Genomic DNA, 24,204 nt, shown 5'->3' with positions numbered 1-24,204 from the left:
TGGGATTACAGGCACGCGCCACCATGCCCAGCTAATTTTTTGTATTTTTAGTAGAGACGGGGTTTCACCATGTTGACCAGGATGGTCTCGATCTCTTGACCTCGTGATCCACCCGCCTCGGCCTCCCAAAGTGCTGGGATTACAGGCTTGAGCCACTGAGCCCAGCCTCTCTCCTTCCTTTCTTCCAACAAAGGCTTACTGCCACCTGCTGTGTGCCAGGCATTGTCCTGGAGAGACAGATATAGATCAGACAGACAAGGTCCCTGCTTTCATGTAACTTACAAGTGGGGAGACAGGAAGTTAAAAAGTAAACTAACGTTGGGGCGTGGTGGCTCACACCTATAATCCCAGCCCTTTGGGGGGCCAAGGCAGGCAGATCACTTGAAGCCAGGAGTTCCAGACCAGCCTGGCCAACATGGCAAAACCCATCTCCACTAAAAAAATACAAAAAGAAAAAAAAATTAGCCAGGCGTGATGGCACACACCTGTAGTCCCAGCTACTCAAGAGGCTAAAGTACGAGAATTGCTCGAACCTGAGAGGCAGAGGTTGCAGTGAGCTGAGATTACATCACTGCACTCTGGTTGACAAAGCAACTGTCTCAAAAAAAAGTAACATACTACATATAATTACAATCCATAAGTATGCATGTATATATATATGTCTACATACACCCACAGAAACCTAACTGCACGTGTTTTGAAACACAGGTGTTATGTTTCAACCTAACAAGCAGCATGAAGAAAAAGCAGAAGGGGACTGAGCATCAAGCAAGGGCAGGCTCTTGTTGGGGGCACTGGGAAGGCTCTGAGGAGAGAGAACTGGAGGCACAGGCCCCATGAAGGTCTGGGGAGGCCACTCCCATGGAGGGAAGCGGGAGGGCAAAGGCCCTGAGCAGGAATGTGTGTGGTGTCTCCATCCTGCCCTGCCCTTGTCCACTCCTGTCCCATCAGCAGGGAAAGTTGCTGAGTGTACAGAGATAGGCAGGCAGGAGTGCCAGCGGGCCATCAGAGAGAGCGGAGGTTGAAAATGTGAGGTGTGGCCGGGAGCGGTGGCTCAAGCCTGTAATCCCAGCACTTTGGGAGGCCGAGGCGGGTGGATCACGAGGTCAAGAGATCGAGACCATCCTGGTCAACAAGGTGAAACCTCGTCTCTACTGAAAATACAAAAATTAGCTGGGCATGATGGTGCATGCCTGTAGTCCCAGCTACTCGGGAGGCTGAGGCCGGAGAATTGCTTGAACCCAGGAGGCGGAGGTTGCGGTGAACCGAGATCGTGCCACTGCACTCCAGCCTGGGTAACAAGAGCGAAACTCTGTCTCAAAAAAAAAAAAAAAAAAAAGAAAATGTGAGGTGTGTAGCAGGGACCCCACCAGCGATTCCTGGAATCTAGGAAGCCTCCATAGACCCGTGGCTGTAGCTGTGCCTGACCACATCCATCACCTGCCATTGAACCTGGACACCAAGCCAAGCTCCCTCATCTGCCCCAAAGGTTTGCCCTGCAGCCAATGCTGCGGCTGAGTGGGGGGCATTGCAGCCCCAGCATCGCATTGCCCTGGCCACCTCTCCCCTCCAGGAAGGAAATCACAAACAGGTTGTGTCCCAGGCATGTCCTCAGTCCTCACCTCCCCACGTTTCCCCTTAAGTTGGTAGGTCAGTCAGTCAGCTGCTCTGTGAGCTTTGGGGGCAGTGTGAAGAGCAGGAACAGCCCCAGCCATCTAGGACAGGGAAGCAAGGGTGTGAGGCCTGGGGTGAGCGATGACCATGGCCTTGGGTGGTGTCAGCAGACATAAACATTTGGAGGGGAAGACGAGGCACTGCTGATAGTGACAGCCATCTGATCACCTCCAAGAACCCACCATAAACAGCAGGGCTGGGGCTCCTGTGCATTATTCAGAGCCTGTGAGGCTCTGAGGTTTGATCTGGCTCCCAAAGCTGCCCTAGCTCTGGCTGCACACCCAGCCCCTGGTTCTCCACCCAGATTCTCGTCCCAGGAAAGCAGTGAGGATGTGGCAGTTGCTCTGAGCCAAAACTGCAGGGCAACAGAGCCGAAACCTGGAGGATGCCCCAACTGGGCACACTGACCTTGGTGACTCCTCCAAGGTCGCAGCACGTCAGCTGCACAGTTGTCCTGAGTGAGAGGTTTCATCTGACTCTGCTCCCTCCTCTACTCCAGCCTTTATGTTTCTCTTGACCTTGGCCCTGGCCGCTCGCTGCCTCCTGCCTTGAGCACTCCTATCAGGTCAGCTGATCCTTGTCGAGAGCAGATTAGATTCAAAGGGTACAGTGACTATAACACAGAGGCTCCCCCACCCAAGAAGCCACAGTCCTCTAATCCCTCCCAGCCACTGGGAGACTCTCAGAGGCGGCCTGGAGCCAGGGGAATCACATGCTCAGCTGGTCTCCCGGTTCCAGCTGATTTCAGTCTCCGGCCTCATCACCCCATGGGTCAGTCAGTGCTTGCTGCCTTCCAGGGATTCAGGGGCTGCTCCCAGAGCAGCAGCAGGGCCCTCCTACTCTTACAGCAAGAGGGAGCTCAGGGCTTCTGGGTAGATTTGGCTCAATGCCTGGCCTCAAAGTTCTCAGACCCAAGAATGTTCTCCAAAGGTGGGTTCTTAGGTTCCAGGGCCCACAGCTGTTGGAAGGAGACTCCAATAAGTCATTATTAGGCTTAATATGTGAAGTCATTATTAGACTTAACAGCCTGGGTGTGATGTCAGGCCCAGGTGATGTGACGGAGCGTGCTCATCTCTCTGGAGGACTGTCTTCTCCCCTTCCATGTCCCCTTCAGCTGATCAAGCACCCCGGGGGCTCATGCTGACCCAGTGCTCAGTCCTGGCTACTTCCGGTCACCCTGGGGTCCAAGTCCAGCTGCTGCTCCTTGCCTGGACACAGCAGCAAATGTGATCGCCCCACACCAACTAGTCCAGGCTCCTAAGCTCTTTAGTGCCGAGAGCTAAAGATCCCCCAAGACACCCCCACGCTGTCCCCACTGCACCCCCATAGTGTCCAGGTGCCAGGTCAGCACCAGCCTCCCCCAGCCAAGGCCCATCCAGGCTCCTCTTGGGGTCTCTCCTTGGAGGCCACCGAAGCCTTTCCTGCCAGCTAACCATCAGAGAGAAGACATCGCCCCCACTTCTCTCCTCCCTGCACATCTGTCAACCCAGTCACCCTGGTCACGAGGGGGACGGCATGTGGGGACCTGACCTGGTCCCAGAAGTCCGCTGCCATGTTCCCCAAAACATGAGACTTTTTGCCTGTAACATCTGCATGAAAGGCCCTCTCGAGAGGTGCTTCTTAAAGCAAATGGCTCCAAGTGAGCTAAAAACTAAAGGTCATTTTCTCCCCCAGGAACACCTCCCAAGACCCGTTACTGATGTCTTCCAGTGAAGTTATTTACTGAAATGCTCTTGAGAAGGGCTTGGGGGACGACGCATGGGGGCAGGAAGCTGCCAGGGGCCAGAGGCCCCTTTAGAGGGCCTGGCCAGGCCCTAGACTTCTAGAGCAGAGGGGTGGACCCAAAGATGAATTTGCCTCCTGTGTCCTCGGTCCCCTGATAGAGACAGAATGAGAAGCCAAGAGGAGGGTGCCCCTCCCCAGCCCAGGCTCCCATGGCCATTCAGATGGCAGCTGTCCCTCCTTCCCTCCCTCCCTCCCTGTGGGTCCCCCATGTTTCTGTCTCTGCTCCCACGGCAGGCTGTTTTGTTCCTCTCCAACTCTGTCACCCTCCTCTGCTTCTTGGTCACAGTCTTTCTCCCTTCCCTCCATCTCTGTCCTCCTCTCTGACCTGAAGTTCCCTGGGCTTCTGGAGGCAGATGATGGTCTCCAGCTCTTCAGACAGTAGCTGCTTTCATCCCATTTCCTGGCCCCTGTCTGGGAACGATGAGGAAGAAACATGCAGGCACAAATCAGTGTCGTGGGGCTTTAGGGCCACATCAGGCACCCCAGTCACTGAGCTCCCAGTGGAGGTGAAGAGGGGTCTGTGGCATCCAGCTGGGGCCCTTGGAGCCCTCAGTGGTGCTGAGGCCCAGCAAGCAGGCAGAGCCTGGCAAGCCCAGTTCAGCTGCACTGACATGGACAGGGGAGGCCAGCAGAGGCCTGAGTGCCCCACCCCCAGCTCCAGCTGCTGCTAAGGAGGAGGCTGGAGTCATGCATTCTCCATCAGGCTGTTTGCAAACCTGTCCTGTGCATGAGTCAGGGCTGGGCTAGGCTCTGGAACAGCTGATGTGAGGGGGCCTGGTTTCCACCAACCAGAGGCCCACGGGGAGGCAGATGTGTGAATGGTCGCAGTGCCGAGGGCTGGGTGCTGCACTCTTGCGAGGACAGGTTTTTGGGGAAAGAAGGTCAGGGAAGGCTGAGCATGATGGCTCATGACTATAATCCCAATACTTTGGAGAGCCGGTAGATCACCTGAGGCCAGTAGTTCTAGACCAGTGTGGCCAACATGGTGAAACCCGATCTCTACTAAAAATACAAAAAATTAGCCAGGTGTGGTGGCACTTGCCTGTAATCCCAGCTACTCTGGATGCTGTGGCATGAGAATCGCTTGAACCCAGGAGGCAGAGCTTGCAATGAGCCAAGGTCGCACCGTTGCACTCCAGCCCGGGCAAAAAGAGTGAAACCCCATCTCAAAAAAAAAAAGTCAGGGAAGACCTGCATTGAGGGACAGGGGGATGAGCAAGACATGGGGGGTGCAAGGGGCACATTCTAGGCAGAAGAGTGAAGGGCCCAGGGAGCCACATCTGTGTGGACACTTGTGGGGCAGCCCCCGCAAACCACTGAGTTGGCAGGATGAAAATGGAGTCTAACTAGGGCTGCAAACATTTTTTAGTTTCCCAAGTAAGGACATTAAAAAAAAAAAATAGTCTTTTATTCTCACCACCATTTTACAAAAGTAATAATATCTCAACTACAAAAAATAAATCGAAAGCCTATTTGGAATAAAAGATATTGTAACCAAGAAAGGAGAGCTGGCAACTTGGCTGATAGATCTGGTTGATTTCATGTCTATAAATCAGTATTGCTGTTTTTCCCTCATTATTACTGACTACGGAACACTTTATCGGGATCAGCCCTGTCAGCGAGCTGGCCTTTGGGAGCTGCTGATAGAGGGACTTGTGCAGTAGAACAAGGCCTGGGGAAACAGAGGAGGCAGGGGCCATGCCAGGAAGGACTTTGCACTCACACTCAGGAGTGTGGATTTTATCGCCAAGGTGAGGAGACACCGGGGCAGGGTGCTAAGTGAACAGACTGGAGCATCCTCAGAGCCGTGTATAAAAATGCACTAGGGAGGAGGGCTGGGGGACCAGAGGAGGGGGCGCAGTGGGAATGACGAGGGTCTGTACTCAGGTGGGGAGAGTGGAGTTGGGCTGGAGAAGAGGGGTGTTGAGGAGGACTTGAGGAGCTGGGCAGCGAAGGGCAGAGCCAGAGGGGCCACCCAGAGCTGGCGAGAGGTGTCGTCCCTGTCCACTTTCCCACGGGGACAGCAGAAGATGGATCTTTGATTTCACTAGAGGCAGAAGCAGGAGAAGCAGATTTAAGATTTGGAATTGGGCCAGTCACGGTGGCTCATGCCTATAATTACAGCACTTTGAGAGGCCCAGGTGGGTGGACGGCTTGAGGTCAGAAGTTCGAGACCAGCCTGGCCAACATAGTGAAACCCTATCTCTACAAAAAATACAAAAATTAGCCAGGTATGGTGGCACGCACCTGTAGGATGAGGCAGGAGAATCACTTGAACCTGGGAGGCAGAGGTTGCTGTGAGCTGAGATTGCACTGCCACTACACTCCAGCCTGGGTGACAGAGCGAGACTCTGTCTAAAAAAAAAAAAAAAAGATTTGGGATTAAAGGACTGGAGGAACATCCTGGCTCTACAAAATGTGACACTTGATACTGTCCAGCCGGAGTAGCCCAAGGCCTCAGGCAATCTGTGGGATGGAGAAGGAGGAGACAGCTGGTGGCTTCCAGCGGAAACACGTGTCCTGCTTTGCCTCCACCCATTGTGTGACCTTCGTCTACCTACCAACCACTCTGTGCCTTGATTTCCTTATCTGAAAAATGGGAATCAAATGGTACCTAACTCACACGTTGCCAGGAGGTTTCACTTCTCTGTGTAAAGCACTAAGATGCCTGGCTCAGTAGACACGGCCTCACGTTGCCATTTCACGTGACACACTGCAGCGCCCACGAAGCACCGGGTAATGGAGGGGAGTTAATGTTGGTGACGTGGGGAAAGGAGGCACTATCATGGCAAATATCAGGCCTGGCTTCAAAGGAAGGCCCAGGTTCAGGGCCGCCTTCCAGGCTTGGGCGCTTTTTTTTTTTTTCCTTTTTGAGAGGGAGTCTCGCTCTTTTTGTCCAGGCTGGCTGAAGTGCAATGGCACGATCTCAGCTCACTGCCACCTCTGCCTGCCGGGTTCAAGCGATTCTCCTGCTTCAGGCTCCCGAGTAGCTGGGACTACAGGTGTGCGCCGCCACACCCAGCTAATTTTTGTATTTTTAGTACAGATAGGGTTTCACATGTTGGCCAGGCTGATCCTGAACTCCTGACCTTGTGATCTGCCTGCCTCAGCCTCCCAAAGTGCTGGGACTACAGGCATGAGCCACCACGCCCAGCCAGGTCAGTGAATCTTTCTAGACCTTCTGCTTGAAATGTGAGTCTTTCAACAGCTCGCCTGCTGAACTCCCACTCCTCCTTTCAGGGCTCAGCCTAAGTGTCACCTGTGGCCAGACTCAGGGCCTGCCCTACACCTCTACATTGTCTCTCTGGGAATGACTCCTTTAAACATCCTGGGAGCTTGTAGAGGTGGTGTCAGAGGCCTTCGAACTAGAGCGACTCCATCTTGAGTGGGGGTAGGAAAATGAAGCTGGGCTTGCTGGGCTGCGTTCCCAGAAGGGTATTCCCAGCCTCTAGATGTTTACAGTTAAGGGAATAACTGTTAGTTATTTAAGTTAGTTAGTTAAGACTAATAACGTTTACTAAGCAAACCCAAACTTGGGAGTGTCCGGATATACCAATACCTTGAGAATAAAAGCATTCCTAATTTTGCTTCAAAGATAATATTCAAATAATAATAATTCAAATAATAATATTGATTCTTGCAAAATATGGTAGTTTTAAAAAGGAATCTTTTATCACCAACCCTTGTAGCAGAACACATCTCCCCATGATCTCTCTTTATCCTATATATATACAAGCATCGTACCTAGAGCAGATGCGTTCCCTCTTCCTCTTACTTTTGGGAACGTCCTGCTCTTATCTATGGCGTGGCTGTGCTTTCAACACTTCACTTTCTTAATAAACTTGCTTTTGTTTTGCACTGCAGACTCGCCCTGAATTCTTTCTTGAGAGAGATCCAAGAACCCTCTCTTGGGGTCTGGATCAGGACCCTTTCCTGTAACAGTGCGACCAGGCTGCCCCTGCTCACTGGGGTGTCCAGGCACAAGGTCAGTGCCTGCTCTTTGAAGGTCCTAGTGAAAACCTATGGAGGAATGAATGAGTATAAGAAAGAGAGGGAAACATTTTTAATGAAGACCAGGCAAGATTAGGCAATAGGAGAAAAGACAGATATGCGTCAAAGCTTACTCACATGTTCCTGGCCTGGGAGGCAGAGATAGATTGTCACAGTTCATAGACCACTGCAGAGCTGGCTGTATCCTGGGCCTGGAATGAAGAGGTACCTCCTTCTCCTCCCCTGCTTCCTGGGGTTCCCGGCCTGACATCCTATAGCAGGGTACACTGCAGACAGGGCCAGACAACACTGAGCTGCCACACAGCATTATTCCTGACATGTCACCAATTTTTGTAATTTATTTATTTTTTTTTACTGTGGTGAAATACACACAACAGCCAGACACAGTGGCTGACGCCTGTAATCCCAGCACTTTGGGAGGCCGAGGCAGGTGGATCACTGGAGGTCAGGAGTTCAAGACCAGCCTGGCCAACATGGTGAAACCCCGTCTCTACTAAAAATATAAAAAGTCGCCGGGTGTGGCGGCATACACCTGTAATCTCAGTTACTTGGGAGGCTCAGCTACCGGAAGGCAGAGGTTACAATGAGCTGAGATTGCGCCACTGTACTCCGGCCTGGCAACAGAGTGAGACTCCATCTCAAATTAAAAAATAAATACACATAAAACTTGCCATTTTAACCATTTTTAAGTGTGCAGTGGTATTAATGGTAGTAAATGTGTTCATAATGTGCAACTGTGACCACCCTCCCTCTCCAGAACTCTGTTTAGGTGTTAAACTGAAACTCTGCCCAGTGAATAACCCCCAGTTCCCTCTTCCTCGAAGGCATGTCAGCAACTGTTAAAAACAATGCCTTGCTTAGTAAATTTGTGCTCTACCAAAAACTGGGGGGAAGAGCTAAAATAAGATGTGAAAGTTAAGATGGGCTTGCTGAGTGAGTAAAAAGCAATTAAGATTGAATTGACAGTCAGCATTTAGATGGAGATGTCAGATGCATTTTGACAAACTGGCCATTTTTCACCCGGAAGAGATCTGACAGTCTGCACTGACTTTCAGTTTCTATATGAGCCACAGCAGGTGAGGAGGCTGCCGGAACCACCCAGCCCTCTTTAGCGGCACTGAGAGAAGAAATTGCATGACGTGGACCAGGCTCCCTCTGCACTTGTTAGGCCAGCCCTGAGGCTTTACTTAGATAGGGCAGCACAGTTTAGGAGAGATGTGGAAAATCTGCATTCCATTCCCGAGAGGATGACAGAGCGTCAGGATACAGAGAACCTCTCTCTCCGGGAATCACTGAAGGCGCTGTGTTTCTCCTGCAGAAAAGAAGACGTGCTTAGACATGGTTGCTGCCTCCCATCTTGGAAAGTGACCGTGTCTAAGAGAAAAGACTCATTGTTTCTCTAGAAAGTGAAAAACAATAAGCCTGGCCTGGCGCAAGACTAGCCCCGCCAACATGGAAAAACCCTTCTCTACTAAAACTGCAAAAATCAGCGGGGCATGGTGGCGCACACCTGTAATCCCAAGTACTCAGGAGGCTGAGACAGAAGAATCTCTTGAACCTGGGAGGCAGAGGTTGCAGTGAGCCGAGATCACACCCCTGCACTCCAGCCTGGGTGACAGAGAGAGACTCTGTCTCAAAAAAAAAGAAAAAGAAAAACAAACCTAAAGATAAGGCAGGAGACACATTTAGCATAGGAAAGCAGTTTCTAACAACCACAGTGGCTCACCCCACAGAAATAGCAAGCTTCTGTCCTTGGAAACGTTCCGATTTTGAGGGCAGGATGATTGATGTCAAGGATACCAGAGACACGACTGGCCAGGGAGCAGGGTTTCCCCATCGTTGCCCCGTTCCAAGCATCCCATTCTTAAGGAATCTCATTTTTTGAAATGTAAAATTAAGATTAAATAAATTTCACTTATTAAAAGTAGTGATTATCCCATTTATCTTTTTTTATTTTTATTGAGAGACTGTCTTGCTCTGTTGCCTAAGGTGGAGTGCAGTGGCATGATCTCTGCTCACTGCAACCTCCGCCCACTGCAAGCTCTGCCTTCTGGGTTCAATGATTCTCCTGCCTCACCTCCCAAGTAGCTGGGATTCAGGCGCCGGCCACCATACCTGGCTAATTTTTGTACTTTTAGTAGAGGTGGGTTTCACCATGTTGACCAGGCTGGTCTCGAACTCCTGACCTCAAGTGATCTGTTTGCCTCAGCCTCACAAAGTGCTGGGATTACAGGCATGAGCCACCGCACCCAGCCTAATTATCCCATTTTAGTAATCAAAAACCTACATACTATCAATCATCCGATGCCTAGCTTGGGGTTGACTGAATAGAAGTGACTCAGCCTTGGGGATCTGGAAGAGCTTCTGAGAAGCAGAGGTTGTGCCAGAGTGGGGTTTGAGAAATGACTCGGGGGTTCTACAAGTAGACAAAAGAGGTCTTTGCAACAGAGAGACTCAGAGGTGAAAACATCAGCTCCGGAATAAACTACTAAGTATAAAGTGGGACTGAGAGGAGGCTGGAGGCAGCAGGGTGCAGATGAAAAAGGGCTTGTCAGTTTAATGAGGGCCGTGCAAGAGCTTTGCCCAGGAAAACAGCATGAGTGAAGAGCAGCTGGCCAAGAAAGAGAAAAGAGAACCCAACTACATTCAAAGTAAGACCTTCTGTTTATCAAAAGACAGCCCCGACACCAAGGAAATTCATACAAGTCACAAACAGGGAATGATATCTGCAACACATTTAAATGATAAATGATTAATATAAAGAATATATAGCCGGGCGCAGTGGCTCAAACCTGTAATCCCAGCACTTTGGGAGGCCGAGGCGGGTGGATCACGAGGTCAAGAGATTGAGACCATCCTGGTCAAAATGGTGAAACCCCGTCTCTACTAAAAATACAAAACATTAGCTGGGCATGGTGGCGCGTGCCTGCAATTCCAGCTACTCAGGAGGCTGAGGCAGGAGAATTGCCTGAACCCAGGAGGCAGAGGTTTCGGTGAGCCGAGATCGCGCCATTGCACTCCAGCCTGGGTAACAAGAGTGAAACTCAGTCTCAAAAAAAAAAAAAAGAATATATAAAGAACTCTCACGAATCAGTATGGGAAAGAAAAGAAATGGGCAAAGGAAGCAAACAGGAATATCACAGAAGAGAAAGCAGACATGTCCTGTAAACACACACAGAGATATTTAACCTAACTGGCAACAAGGGAATGAAAATATGTCACACCCCTCAAATTGGCAAAAAATTAAAAATTGTACATTAGTAAGTGTTGGTGAAGCTGTGGAGCAATGTGGGAACTCTCATTCACTGTGAACTCTCATTCAATAGTGCAAATCAGTGTAACTATTTTGAAAGCAATTTGACCTCTGGATACCCTTGAACTTTTGCATGCCTTTGAACACCTGCACACGCCTGGCCCGGTGACTTTACTGTCAGTGTATTCTCTGAGCAGTACTTCTCTCAAACTGTGGTGGAGGACCTGTCTTGTTTTTGTGTTAATTTTCAGTTTGTTGGGGAAATAATGCTTTTTGTAAATACAATAAAAATGAAACACTAAAAAATGGAATGGGAAAAAGACATGCAATTTACAAGCCCTGATGTCTTATTAGATTCAACAGACATAAAATTACTTACATATACCAAGGAGACCTGTACAAAATGTTCCTGGCAAATCATTTTGTAATAGCAAAAAACAAAAAGTAACTCAAATGTCCATTGACAGGAGATCAGGGAAATAAATTGTGATATAATCACGTGACAGACTATTACAGAGTTGTGAAAATAAATGAACTACAACTGTATGCAACAACAATAAGTCTTAGAAACATAATTGAGAGAAAGAAGTTTCTGGTCGGGCACGGTGGCTCACGCCTATAATTCCAGCACTTTGGGAGGACAAGGTGGGCGGATCACCTGAGGTTGAGTTCAAGACCAGCCTGGCCAACATGGTGAAACCCCGTCTCTACTAAAAATACAAAAAGTTAGCTGGGCATGGTGGCAGGTGCCTGTAATCCCACCTACTCGGGAGGCTGAGGCAGGAGAATCACTTGAACCTGGGAGGAGTGGGTTGCAATGAGCCAAGATTGCCCCATTGCACTCCAGCCTGAGCAATAAGAGCAGAACTCTGGCTCATAAAAAAAAAAAAAAAAAAAAAGAGAGAGAAGTTTCTGTCACTCATAATAAACATCATGCCTATTTTCAGTTACTTCCCCTTCTTCTTAACCCCAGACCCAGGCAACTATTCATCTACTTCTGTCTCTATAGATTTGACTCTTCTAGACATTTCCTACATATGGAATCTTACAATATGTAGTGTTTTGGGTCTGGCTTCTTTCAATTAGCACACTGTTTTTGGGGTTTGCCCTTTGTTGTAGGATATATCAGAGCTTCATTCCTTTTTATTGCCAAATAATCATCTGTGTCAAGGTGCCGCGCTTTACTCATCTGTTCACCAGCTGATGGCATTTGGGTGCTTCCATGTCTCTGCGACTTTGAAGGATGCTGCTTTGGGTGCAGGTGTTTGCACTGATGTGTTTTCATTTCCCTTGAATTCAAACTTAGGTGATATTGTTATTATAAAGCTCTACAACAAGAAACATTCGTCAGTGTGACATTTACAGATACACACAAAGTACTGAATTTTTTTTTAAGGGAATAATAGCATTCAGGGCCGGACACGATGGCTCATGCCTGTAATACCAGCACTTTGGGAGGCCGAGGCAGGCAGACCACCTGAGGTCAGGAGTTCAAGACCAGCCTGACCAACATGGCGAAACCCTATCTCTACTAAAAAATACAAAAATTAGCTAGGCGTGGTGGCAGGCACCTGTAATCTCAGCTACTTGGGAGGCTGAGGCAGGAAGAATTGCTTGAATCTGGGAGGCAGAGGTTGCAGTAAGCCAAGATCATGTCACTTCACTCCAGCATGGGCAATGGAGCAAGACTCCATCTGAAAAAACAGGACAAAACAGCAATAACAACAAGAAAAAACAGCATTCAGGGGAGTAGATGGGGAGCACGGGGGTGGGAAGGGAAGGACACAGCTGGAGGAACGGGTGATGGCTGGTGGGTTTACGGGTGTTCAGTTTTTATTATGCTCCATAACTTACATATAGATTTTGTTAGATATCATGTATACATATATATGCTACATAATAAGGCAAGGCCAGGCACAGTGACTCACACCTGTAATCCCAGCACTTTAAGAGGCCAAGGTTGGTGGATTACTGGAGGTCAGGAGTTGAAGACCAGCCTGACCAACATGAGGAGACACCGTCTCTACCAAAAAACATAAAAATTAGCCCGGTGTGGTGGTGCACACCTGTAGTCCCAGCTACTTAGGAGGCTGAGGGACCAGAATCGCTTGAATTTGAGAGTCAGAGGCTGTGGTGAGCTGCGATAGTGCCACTGCACTCCAGCCTAGGCAACAGAGCTAGACTTCATCTCAAATAATAATAATAATAATAAGGCATTTTAAAAAATGAAAGCCTGTCTCCAACGCCCTGACAACCAAGATTCCAACTGCAGTGACAGGTTGCACCCCTCTGCACACCTCGCTGGCTCTTAGAGAGCACTCAAAGGCCGAGGCACTCCCACGGGTGCCACTGCCTGGCCTGAAAAGCCCAGTCCCAGAGGTCTGCGGAGCTCGTCCGTGCTTCCCCGGGGGCTTGCTTCCCACTGGCCACCCTTGGTAGAACAAACAGCCCATCTGTGCACCCTTCTTCCTCCTCTCCTTGACCCCCTCCCCTCGTGTACTCTTCCACGAAGCAGCAGCATCCCTGACATGTATTTGTTTGTTTTGCCTGTTGCCTCCCAGATGTGTGTGCAGAATGTAGCTCCAGGAGCAGGATTCCGGCTGGCTCATAGCCCAAGCCCCGATGTGCACATACCTGGCAGCCAGGGGGGCTCAGGAAATAACGCAGAGTTAACAGAAGCAGCCAAGACTGTGATGCGATGGAGAGAACTAGGGCTATCAGCCTGAGCTGCTCTCGACAGCTGAAAGCACAGGCTGTGTTGCTGTTGTTACCCTGGGCAGACACACACCTTTGGTAAATACACTGTGATTTGTATTTTGAGGTCTGGAAAACAGTCATCAGACCCTCATGAGCTTTAGTAAGACTACATTTCACTCTGTTGAAAATTGAGCATCTGAATTGAGATGTGTAAAATACACACCAGATTTTAAGACTTGGCACACACAAGAAGGTAAAATATTTCATTAATAATTTTTGAGCTGTGTCTAGTGGCTGCACACTTGTAGTCCCAGCTATGTAGGAGACTGAGGTGGGAGGATCACGTGAGCCCAGGGAGGTCACAGTGAGCTGTGATCACACCACTGCACTCCAGCATGGGCAACAGGGAAAGACCCTATTTCTTAAAAAAGGGGGAGGAGGCGGTTAAATAAATAATTTTGATATTGATTACATGTTGAAATAATACTACTTTGGATATATTGGGTTAAATAAAGTATATTAAAATGAATATTACAAAAATATAAAATTATATATGCAGCTCTCATTATATTTATGTTGAACAGACATTTCCATCATGTTATGGCCTGGCTTTGTGTGCTCACCCAAATCTCATCTCAAATTGTAATCCTCACGTGTCGAGGGAGGGGTCTTGTGGGAAGCAATTGAATCATGGGGATGGACTTCACCTTTGTTATTCTCATGATAGTGAGGGAGTTCTCACAAGATCTGATTTTGTTTTTGTTTTTGTTTTTGCTTTTATTTGGAGACAGAGTTTCACTCTTGTTGCCCAGGCTGGAGTGCAATGGTAAGATCTCGGCTTCCTGCAACCTCAGCCTCCCGGGTTCAAGTGATTATCCAACCTCAGCCTCCCAAGTAGCTAGGACTATAGGCACACGCCACCATGCCCAGCTAATTTTTTGTATTTTTAGTAGAAACGGGGTTTCACCATGTTGGCCAGGATAGTCTCGATCTCTTGACCTTGTGATCTGCCTGCCTCGGCCTCCCAAAGTGCTGGAATTACAGGCGTGAGACACGACGCCTGGCCATTTTTTTTTAGATGGAGTCTCACTCTGTCACCCAGGCTGGAGTGCAGTGGCGCAATGTTGGCTCACTGCAACCTCCACCTCCCAAGTTTAAGCGAGTTTCGTGTCTCAGCCTCCCAAGTAGCTACGATTACAGACACAAGCCACCATGCCAAGCTAATTTTTGTATTTTTAGTAGAGATGGGGTTTTGCCATGTTGACTAGGCTGGTCTCCAACCCCTGACCTCAGGTGATAGCCTGTCTTCAATTCCCAAAGTGCTGGAATTAACAGGCACGAGTTACCACCCACAGCCGAGATCTTATGGTTTAAAAGTGTGGCATAGGGCAGCCCCCTGGCACCAAGCAGCCTGAAAGTGCCCCAGCCCAGAAGCTAAAAGTGTGGCACTTCCCTACCCCTGCCCCCTGCTGCATGTAAGATGTGCCTCACCATAAGTTCGCCTTCACCTTCTGCTATGATTGTAAGTTTCCTAGCCATGTGGAACTGTGAGTCAATTAAACCTTTCTTTATAAATTACCCAATCTCAGGTAAAACAGACTAATAGCAGGGTGAAAACAGACTAATATACATCATAACCGAAAGGTCCACTGGTCTAGAGTCTAAACAAACCATTCTCATCTCCAAGCACCCCGGTCCCTCCCACATCCACACTTGGTCCAAGCTCCCTGCCTGGGGGCCCTAGCCCTCTCTGATTCTCTGGGGCTAAGCCCTGACTTCCTCCACGTGAAGCTGTCTTGCCTGTCCTTTCCTGCTGGTAGGAACCATTTTCTTCCCTTAATATCTACTATTTATACCAGACATAAGCACTTAGGCTTGGAGAACTAATTTCCTCTTCAGCTCAATTTTTGCGTTAAAGGCAATTAATACCCTTCTCTCTTAACTCAGTGCCTTGCATATGAGGAATGGTGACTGATGATTCTAACAGTATTAGTAACACCTTGTTTTTCTGTGGTGCTTTACAACTCAAAAAAGATCTGTCATGTTCCCAAAACCCTAAGAAGGAGGACAGGTAGAGATTTTCATAGCCATTGTATACCTGAGGAAACTGAGGCTCAAAGAGGTTATTTTGCACAGGTCATAAGGCTTCTTAAGGTGGCCCCTATTTTTTCGGCTGTAGACAAGTGCTGTTTCCCCTCCACTGTGCTTTTCGTGCCCTCATAAAAACACAGATAATTAAAACTGAATATAGAAAGAAAAGATTAGCATGGGTCTGGGAAACGAGGGCTGCTTCCTGTTAGAGGCAAGACTTGACCTGAACTTTGAGAAATGGGCAAGTTTTGGCCAAACAAAGAGGAAGATGCAGACTTTTGGGGAGAGAACCACAGCTATTCTGAAAACCAATCCATAATCAGAGATCTTTGTTAACAAAGAATGCTGGAATTAAACATTTGGACATTTTTTTTTTAACAACAGCTTTTAGCATGACATCTTCAATATGGAGGATAAAAAGAGAAAAAAGGGCCAGGAGTGGTGGCTCACACCTGTAATCCCAGCACTTTGGGAGGCTGAGGTGGGTAGATCACGAAGTCAAGAGATTGAGACCATCCTGGTCAACATGGTGAAACCCCGTCTCTACTAAAAATACAAAAATTAGCTGGGCGTGGTGGCACGGGCCTGTTGTCGCAGCTACTCAGGAGGCTGAAGCTGAAGAATTGCTTGAACCCAGGAGGCAGAGGTTGCAGTGAGCCGAGATTGCGCCACGGCACTCTAGCCTGGCGACAGAGCAAGACTCTGTCTCAAAAAAAAAAAAAGAAAGAAAGAAAAAAGAAAAAAAACCAACAGCTTTATCAAGATATAATTCATATACATAAAATCTGCCCCCTCCTTTTTTTGAGATGGAATCTCACTCTGTCGCCAGGTTGGAGTGCAGTGGCGCAATCTCTGCTCACTGCAACCTCCACCTCCCAAATTGAAGCGATTCTCCTGCCTCAGCCTCCCAAGTAGGTAGGACTACAGGTATGCACCACCATGTCCAGCTAATTTTTTTTGTATTTTTAATAGAGACAGATTTCACCATGTTGGCCAGGATGGTCTCGATCTCTTGGCCTCATGATGCGCCCACCTCAGCCTCCCAAAGTGCTAAAAATCCCCCCTTTTAAAGTATACAATTGAGTGGCTTTTAGAATATTCAGAGTTGTGCAACCATCACTACTAATGTCAGAACATTTCACCCCTAAAAGAAACCCCATATGACAGATTCTGATGCCGCCAGGAGCCCCATACTACCAGCCGTGGTCAACCCCACCTTGTTCTTCAACATTGCCATCAACAGCAAGGTGCTGGGCCGCATCTCCTTTGAGCTGTTTGCAGACAGGTTTCCCAAGACGGCAGAAAACTTTTGTGCTCTGAGCACTGGAGAGAGAGTATTTGGTTACAAGGGTTTCTGCTTTCACAGAATTATTCCAGGGTTTATGTGTCAGGGTGGTGACTTCACACGCCATAATGGCACTGGTGGCAAGTCCATCTACGGGCAGAAATGTGATGATGAGAATTTCATCCTAAAGCATACAGGTCCTGGCACCCTGTCCATTGCAAATGCTGGACCCAACACAAACGGTTCCCAGTTTTGCATCTGCACTGCAGAGACTGAGTGGTTGGATGGTAAGCATGTGGTCCTTGGCAAGGTGAAAGAAGGCATGAATATTGGGGAGGTCATGGAGCGCTTTGGGTCCAGGAATGGCAAGGCCAGCAAGAAGGTCACCATGGCCGACTGTGGACAACTCGAGTAAGTTTGATTTGTGTTTTAACTTAACCACCAGACCATTCCTTCTGTAGCTCAGGAGAGTGCCCTCCACCCCATTTGCTCGCAGTGTCCTAGAGTCTTTGTGCTCTCACTCAGTTCCCTTTGGGTTCCATGTCTGCCTTGTTCCCTTCCCTGCCTAGCTGGATTGCAGAGTTTATGATTATAAAATAAAAACTGAATAACAATTGCAAAAAAAAAAAAAATAAGAAAGAAAGAAAACCCATGCCCTCTGTCAGTCACTCTGTTTTCCTCCTCCCCCAAGCCCCTGACAAGCACTAATCATAGAGACAGGCAGTTTCTGTCTCTATGGATTTGCCTATTTGGGACATTTCACATAAACAGAGTCATACAATATGTGGCCTTTTGTGACTGACTTTTTTCTTTTTCTTTTTTTTCATGTTTGTTTTTGAGATGAAGTTTCGCTCTTGTTGCCCAGGCTGGAGTTCAATGAGGCAATCTCAGCGCACTGCAACCTCCACCTCCCAGGTTCAAGTGATTCTCCTGCCTCAGCCTCCTGAGTAGCTGGGATTGGAGGCACACTCCACCATGCCTGGCTAATTTTTGTATTTTTAGTAGAGACGGGGTTTTGCCATGTTGGTCAGGCTGGTCTCAAACTCCTGACCTCAGGTAATCCACCCACCTCAGCCTCCCAGGCCTGAGCCACCATGCCCGGCCTGGCTTTTTTCAGTTAGCATACCAGTTTCAAGGTTCATATATATTATATAATATGTAACGACTTCATTCCTTTTAATAGCTGAATAAATACTCCACTGTATGACTTTTCCACATTTTGTTTATACAGTAATCAGTTGATGGACATTGGGATTGTTTCTAAAGTTTAGCTATTATGAAGAGTATTATGCTGCTATGAACATTGGCGTACAAATTTTTGTGTAAATATGTTTTCAATTCTCTAGAAGTAGAATAAGGTCACATGGTAATTCTATGTTATACATCTTGAAGAACTGCCAATCTGTTTTCCAAAGTGGCCTCACCATTTTACCACCCACTAGCAATGTAAAAGGATTCCAATTTCTCCATCTCTTTGCCAACATTCGCTATTATCTTTATTTTTTCCATCTTAGTGGGCAGAAGTGTTTCTCATGTGATTTTATTTGGATTTCCCTGACAACTAGTGAAGTTGAACATCTCGTCCATGTGTTCACCATTTGTATATTTCCTTGGATAATGTCTATTCAAATCCCATTTTTAAATTGAGTTATTTGTCTTCTTTCTTGAGTTAGTTGAGTTCTTTTTTAAAAAATAAGTTGTGGTTTTTTTAAGAGACTGGATCTCACGGTGTTGCCTAGCCTGGAGTACAGTGCCTAATGACAGGCACAGTCATGGCGCACTACAGCCTCCAGCTCCCGGACTTAAGCGGTACTGCCTCAGCCTTGTCAGTAGCTGGGATCCCAGGTGTGTGCCACCATGCTGGCTATAAGAGGTTTTATATATTCTGAAAACAAGTCTCATACATAGTCCCTCCCTTATGTAAAGTTTTGCTTTCTGATGTCTCAGTTACCTGTAGCTGACCTTGGTCCAAAAATATCAAATGGACAATTTCATAAACAAACAATTCATAAGTTACATTGCGTGTCATTCTGAGGAGAGTGATGAGATTTTGGCTGGCTCAAGACAAATTGTTCCTTTGTCCAGCAGAGCCACAATATACATGCGACCCGCCTACTAGTCACTTAGGGGCCATCTCAGTTATTAGGACTGTCACAGCATGGCAGTGCTAGAGTTCAACTAACCCTTATTTTACTTCATAATGGGCCCCAAAGCGCAAGAGTACCCGTGCCTGCAGTTTGGATCTGCCAAAGAGAAGCCAAAGAGTGCTTCCTTTAAGGGAAAGGGTGAAAGTTCTCAGCTTTGGAAAGAAAAAGATCGGCTCTGTGTTGAGGTTGCTAAGATCACGAATCTTGTATCCGTGAAATTTTGAAGAAGGAAAAAGAAATTCATGCTAGTTTTGCTGCCACACCTCAGACTGCGAAGGTTGTAGCCACAATGTGTGATTAGTGCTTAGTTAAGAAGGAAAAGGCATTGTATTTGTGAAGACAGAAACGGGAATGTGTCCTGATTGTGGTGCCAGAAAGCACTGAGCCTACAGGAAGAGGTCAGCAAAAGATCCCCTGAAAAGTGACTCCAAGCCATTCACTGCAAGGGATGGTTACACAGATGCTGGAACACAGAAGGTCAATAGTAGCTTGATGCTACATCACGCTTAACTCGGTATCATTCACCTCACTTCATCTCATCACATCCGTGTTATGCCACTGTGCTCACCATCACAAGAATGGTGAGTATGGCACAAGAAGATATTTTGAGAGAGAAAGAGAGAGATCACATTTACATAACTTTTATTATATTTTTATAATTTTTCTATTATTAGTTATTGCTAATCTCTTACTGTACCTAATTTGTACATTAACCCTTGTTATAGGTATGTATGTATGGGAAAAAACATAGTGTGCGTAGGGCCCAATGCTTCCTTCAATTTCAGGGAATCTTGGAATGTACCCTGAGGATAAGGGGGGCTGCTGTACTACACACGTTACAAATGTCTTCTCTCACCCCCTGGGTTGTCTTTTCATTTCTTGATAGTGTCCATTAAAGCACAAAAGTTTTAAATTTTGGTGAAGACCAATTTATCTATTTTTTCTTTCATCACTTAAGCTTTTGGCGTTGTATCTAAGAAACCATTGACTGCCTAGTCCAAGGTCACAAAGATTTATGCCTATGTTTTCTTCTAAAAGTTTTATGGTTTTAGTTCTTACATCAAGATCCATTTTGAGTTTTTTGTTTTGTTTTCTTTTTTGAGACAGTGTCTTACTCTGTCACTCAGGCTGGAGTGCAGTGGCATGATCGTGGTTCACTGCAGCCTCAACCTCCTGGGCTCAAACGATCCTCCCATCTCAGCCTCCCAAGTAGCTGGGACTATAGACATGTGCCACCATGCCCAGCTAATTTTTTTGTAGAGATGAGGTTTCACCATATTGCCCAGGCTGGTCTATAACTCCTAAGCTCCAGTGATCAGCCCACCTCAGCTTCCCAAAGTGCTGGGATTACAGGCATGAACCACTACACCCAGCCCCAAATTTTGTATATCATATAATAAAGGGGTCCAACTTCATTCTTTTATATGTGGAAATCCAGCTGTCCCAGCACCATTTGTTAAAAATATTTTCTTCCCCATTTAATCGCCCTAGTAGCCTTGTCAAAACCAATTGAACGTAACAGTAAGGGTTTACTTCTGGACTCTCAATTCTATTCCATTGTTGAGCATATTTTTGAGCACTGTTTTTCTCTCCTGTGGTAGCTGGTGACCTGTACTTCCTGGAAGAGAGATGATCAGAGGTTCCTAAGCCAACTGAGTTTCCTCGCGTGGGTCAGGTCTCTGTGGCTCTCTGTGCCAGCCTATTCATAATGACATCCTCCTGCAGGATTTGAGCCTTCTTCTTTGTTGTGACAGCAGCCGAGGAGGTGGCTGACTGCCCAGACTGTCTTATCTCTTTCCTACCTCTTAAGGTTATTGTAAATACCAAATTAGGTTGTTTATACACAAGAATTTCGCACTAAAGCACGATACAAATGTAAGCTATACCTTTCTGTTTATCCTTCTCCTTCATGAGTAAGACTCTAAAAATAGGCTCTGAGCAGCACCATGGCGGTTGGCAAGAATAAGCGGCTTACGAAAGGCGGCAAAAAGGGAGCCAAGAAGAAAGTGGTTGATCCATTTTCTAAGAAAGATTGGTATGATGTGAAAGCACCCGCTATGTTCAATATAAGAAATATTGGAAAGACGCTAGTCACCAGGACCCAAGGAACCAAAATTGCATCTGATGGCCTCAAGGGTTGAGTGTTTGAAGTTAGTCTTGCTGATTTGCAGAATGATGAAGTTGCATTTAGGAAATTCAAGCTAATTACTGAAGATGTTCAGGGCAAAAACTGCCTGACTAACTTCCATGGCATGGATCTTACCCGTGACAAAATGTGCTCCATGGTCAAAAAATGGCAGACAATGATTGAAGCTCATGTTGATGTCAAGACTACCGATGTTTACTTGCTTCGTCTGTTCTGTGTTGGTTTTACTAAAAAACGCAACAATCAGATACGGAAGACCTCTTATGCTCAGCACCAACAGGTCCGCCAAATCCGGAAGAAGATGATGGAAATCATGACCCGAGAGGTGCAGACAAATGACTTGAAAGAAGTGGTCAATAAATTGATTCCAGACAGCATTGGAAAAGACATAGAAAAGGCTTGCCAATCTATTTATCCTCTCCATGATGTCTTCGTTAGAAAAGTAAAAATGCTGAAGAAGCCCAAGTTTGAATTGGGAAAACTCATGGAGCTTCATGGTGAAGGCAGTAGTTCTGGAAAAGCCACTGGGGATGAGACAGGTGCTAAAGTTGAACGAGCTGATGGATACGAACCACCAGTCCAAGAATCTGTTTAAAGTTCAGACTTATAATAGTGGCAAATAAAAAGTCTTATTTGTGATGAAAAAAAAAAAAGATTCTAAAAATAGAAGATATTTTTAATTTTTACTCATTGGGCTTAAAGATGCAGCGTCTGTATTATTGCAAATTCCAAATTAATGAAGTCTGGTTCTTCACGTGTTATTCCTGCAGGAGGCTGTGAGCTCACCCCCGGAGTGTGAATAAGAGTGTGGGTCATTTCCTCTCTCCTCTACACCCTTCTTTGGATGAGGTTGTGCCCTGTGCCAGCCATTGTGCTAAACTCTGGGAAAACCACAGAGAATAAGCCAGACACTATCCCTGCCCTCCAGGAACATACAATTTAGTGAAGAAGCTGGGAGATTTAAGTCATTCTAATAAAGTGCGACATTGAGGGAGGTGCAAGGTGATGCCTCCCCCAGCCCTGGTATCAGCTGCTCCAGGTCCAGGAGAAGACTTCGATGATCTTTGGAAGTGGAGGCAGAAGCTGTTTAGCTGACACAGTCCCTAACCCAGGGTTTATAGACATTGTGGAAATGCCAGTCGCACAGTCAGACCAGAGCATGAACCAGCAGAAGCAAGACCCGCCCTCCATCCTCCTGAACAGAGTTCTCAGGAGCTCTTCAGAGCAAAGCTGGCCTCTGGCTGAGGGTCTCTAGATACAGGTTAGGCTTCAGGCCCTTCTCCCCTCCACTCATCTCCCCTTCCTTGGACCCCTCCTTCAGGGGCTGACAGGGCCCCACTCTAGTCTCTCCCTGACCCAAGCCTCTGCTGGCAGAGAGACTGCTTCCTCCCAGAAGACAGCAGCTCATTTGCACACAGACATCCACAGCCCTCAAAACCTGGAAGAACAAGCTGTTTGGACTCCTGAGAGCAGGGTGGCTCCTGGAAGGAGAGCCCAGGCCACCACCTTGCCCTCCCCTACCCTCAATGGGGCTGCTCTGACCACAAATGCCTAGCCATGCAGCCGGCCCTGCAGTGCACCCATGTCCCCTGGTACCCACTGACTCTCCAAGCCAAAATGGGCAGGGAGGACTTGTGAGGGAAAACCGCAGGTTGGGAAGGAGGTTGGCAAAGGGGGCCAGGGCCCAGGCCTGCCCCCAGCTCTCCTCTCACTGGCTCCTCTCCGGCCAGTGTTTAACAATGCCCTGCCTTCTTCCCCTAGGGCTGGGGACAGCCACCTTCCTCCTCACCCCACCGCCCCCTCTCCGCTGACACCACATCATCTGACAAGTCAGCGCAATCTCACGGGGGTACATGGTGTCACAGCCTCCTGCACACACACTCCATGCTGCACAGCAAGCCACACGTGTCCCTCAGAGCCCCAGACAGCAGCCCCCACTCATCCAGAAGCCCAAGTCATTCCCAGCAGCCCCCATCAGCCTAATGGGTTGGGGTCTCAGGAGCAGCTGTCCCTGGCTCCTTCCCTGATCCCACCGCCCAGCCTCAACCCACGGTTCCTCCATCTCCCCACCTCCCACCGTGCCATCGGGCGTCTGTCAGGGTGAAGGGGCCTCCTTCCTCTGGGGGCAGATGCCATGGTGCTGAGGTGATCTCCACAACCGCCCTGTGCGCCAAAAGGACAACACTGTCCTCCCTCCCCCACACTTGTCACTTTGAGGGACACGTGGATGAGACAGGAAGACAGGGGAGTGTGGAGACCTGAGGTGACTTGGAGCAAGCCTCTCAACCTGAGAGGCAGTTTCTTTATCTGTAAAATGAGGGGGTTGTTCGCATCTCTGAGGCTTTATGTAGCTCTCAAAGCCTGCCAGCCTCGGGCTCTAGGACTCTGTAGGGATCCTGTGTGATGTTTTCTGCTGAGCGACTGACTGGCAGCCCGTGTCCCCGGGGGAAGAGGGCAGGCGCTTCAAAGCTCCTACGCTCTGTGGCTCCCTCTCCCAGAGCAGCGCCCCCTTTCTCTCCCCCTTCCTCACAGCCCCCACTCCAAGCCCCAGGTGAGCCAGCTGCCCTGAGCCTCTGCGACACCTCCCGGAGGCGCTTGCAGGACACCTAAGGTCTCCCGCCACACCCGGCAGGCGACGTCCCCGCCTCTCGACCACGGCCTGGTGAAGAAGCCCGCCGGGACCCATCGGCCCCATCCCCGCTGCCCGAGCGGCGCCTGCAGACAGCTCCCGGGGCCCGGCCTTGTCACTCCGTAGCCGGGAAGGACAGGGGGGTTGGGCCGGAAAATCTAGCCGGAGGCCGCCGGGCTCCTGAGCCCCAGCCGAGGCTGCGCGGCCGCGCGGTGGGCAGGCTCGGGTGTTCTGGCAAACTGCCGGGTCTTCAGAAGAGTGGAGGCCCTTTCCCCAGCTTCCTCAGCGGGATCCCGATCCAGAGCCACTCCACTACCCCCGGGCTGCACCTCGGCCCCTCCCCGGCCCGCGCCCCTGCCTGGGGCGGGCCAGGAACCTCGGCCCGCGCGGCTGGGGACTTTGGAGCCGAGGAGGAAGCCGCGGCGGGGCGGGGGCGGGGGTGTGTCGGGTTTTATAACCCGCAGGGCGGCCGCGGCGCCGAAGAGG

The 24,204-nt window shown here is 48.5% G+C and overlaps 2 pseudogenes across 1 annotated transcript; both read left to right on the top strand.

Annotated features, from left to right (window-relative positions):
* The first annotated feature begins 16,576 nt into the window (after nt 1-16,576).
* Nucleotides 16,577-17,549, top strand: LOC116541685 (annotated as a pseudogene).
* A 3,328-nt stretch (nt 17,550-20,877) lies between these two features.
* LOC116541684 lies at nt 20,878-21,730 on the top strand (annotated as a pseudogene). Its single transcript, XR_004264895.1, has one exon. The product of XR_004264895.1 is annotated as a 40S ribosomal protein S3a pseudogene (transcript).
* Nucleotides 21,731-24,204: the final 2,474 nt, after the last annotated feature.

Source organism: Sapajus apella, unplaced genomic scaffold (genome assembly GCF_009761245.1).
Source record: "Sapajus apella isolate SASKATOON/1434 unplaced genomic scaffold, GSC_monkey_1.0 scaffold153, whole genome shotgun sequence".
Classification (NCBI taxonomy): domain Eukaryota; kingdom Metazoa; phylum Chordata; class Mammalia; order Primates; family Cebidae; genus Sapajus; species Sapajus apella.
Note: the sequence above shows the minus strand (reverse complement) of the source record. Positions and strands in the feature narration are given on the sequence as shown.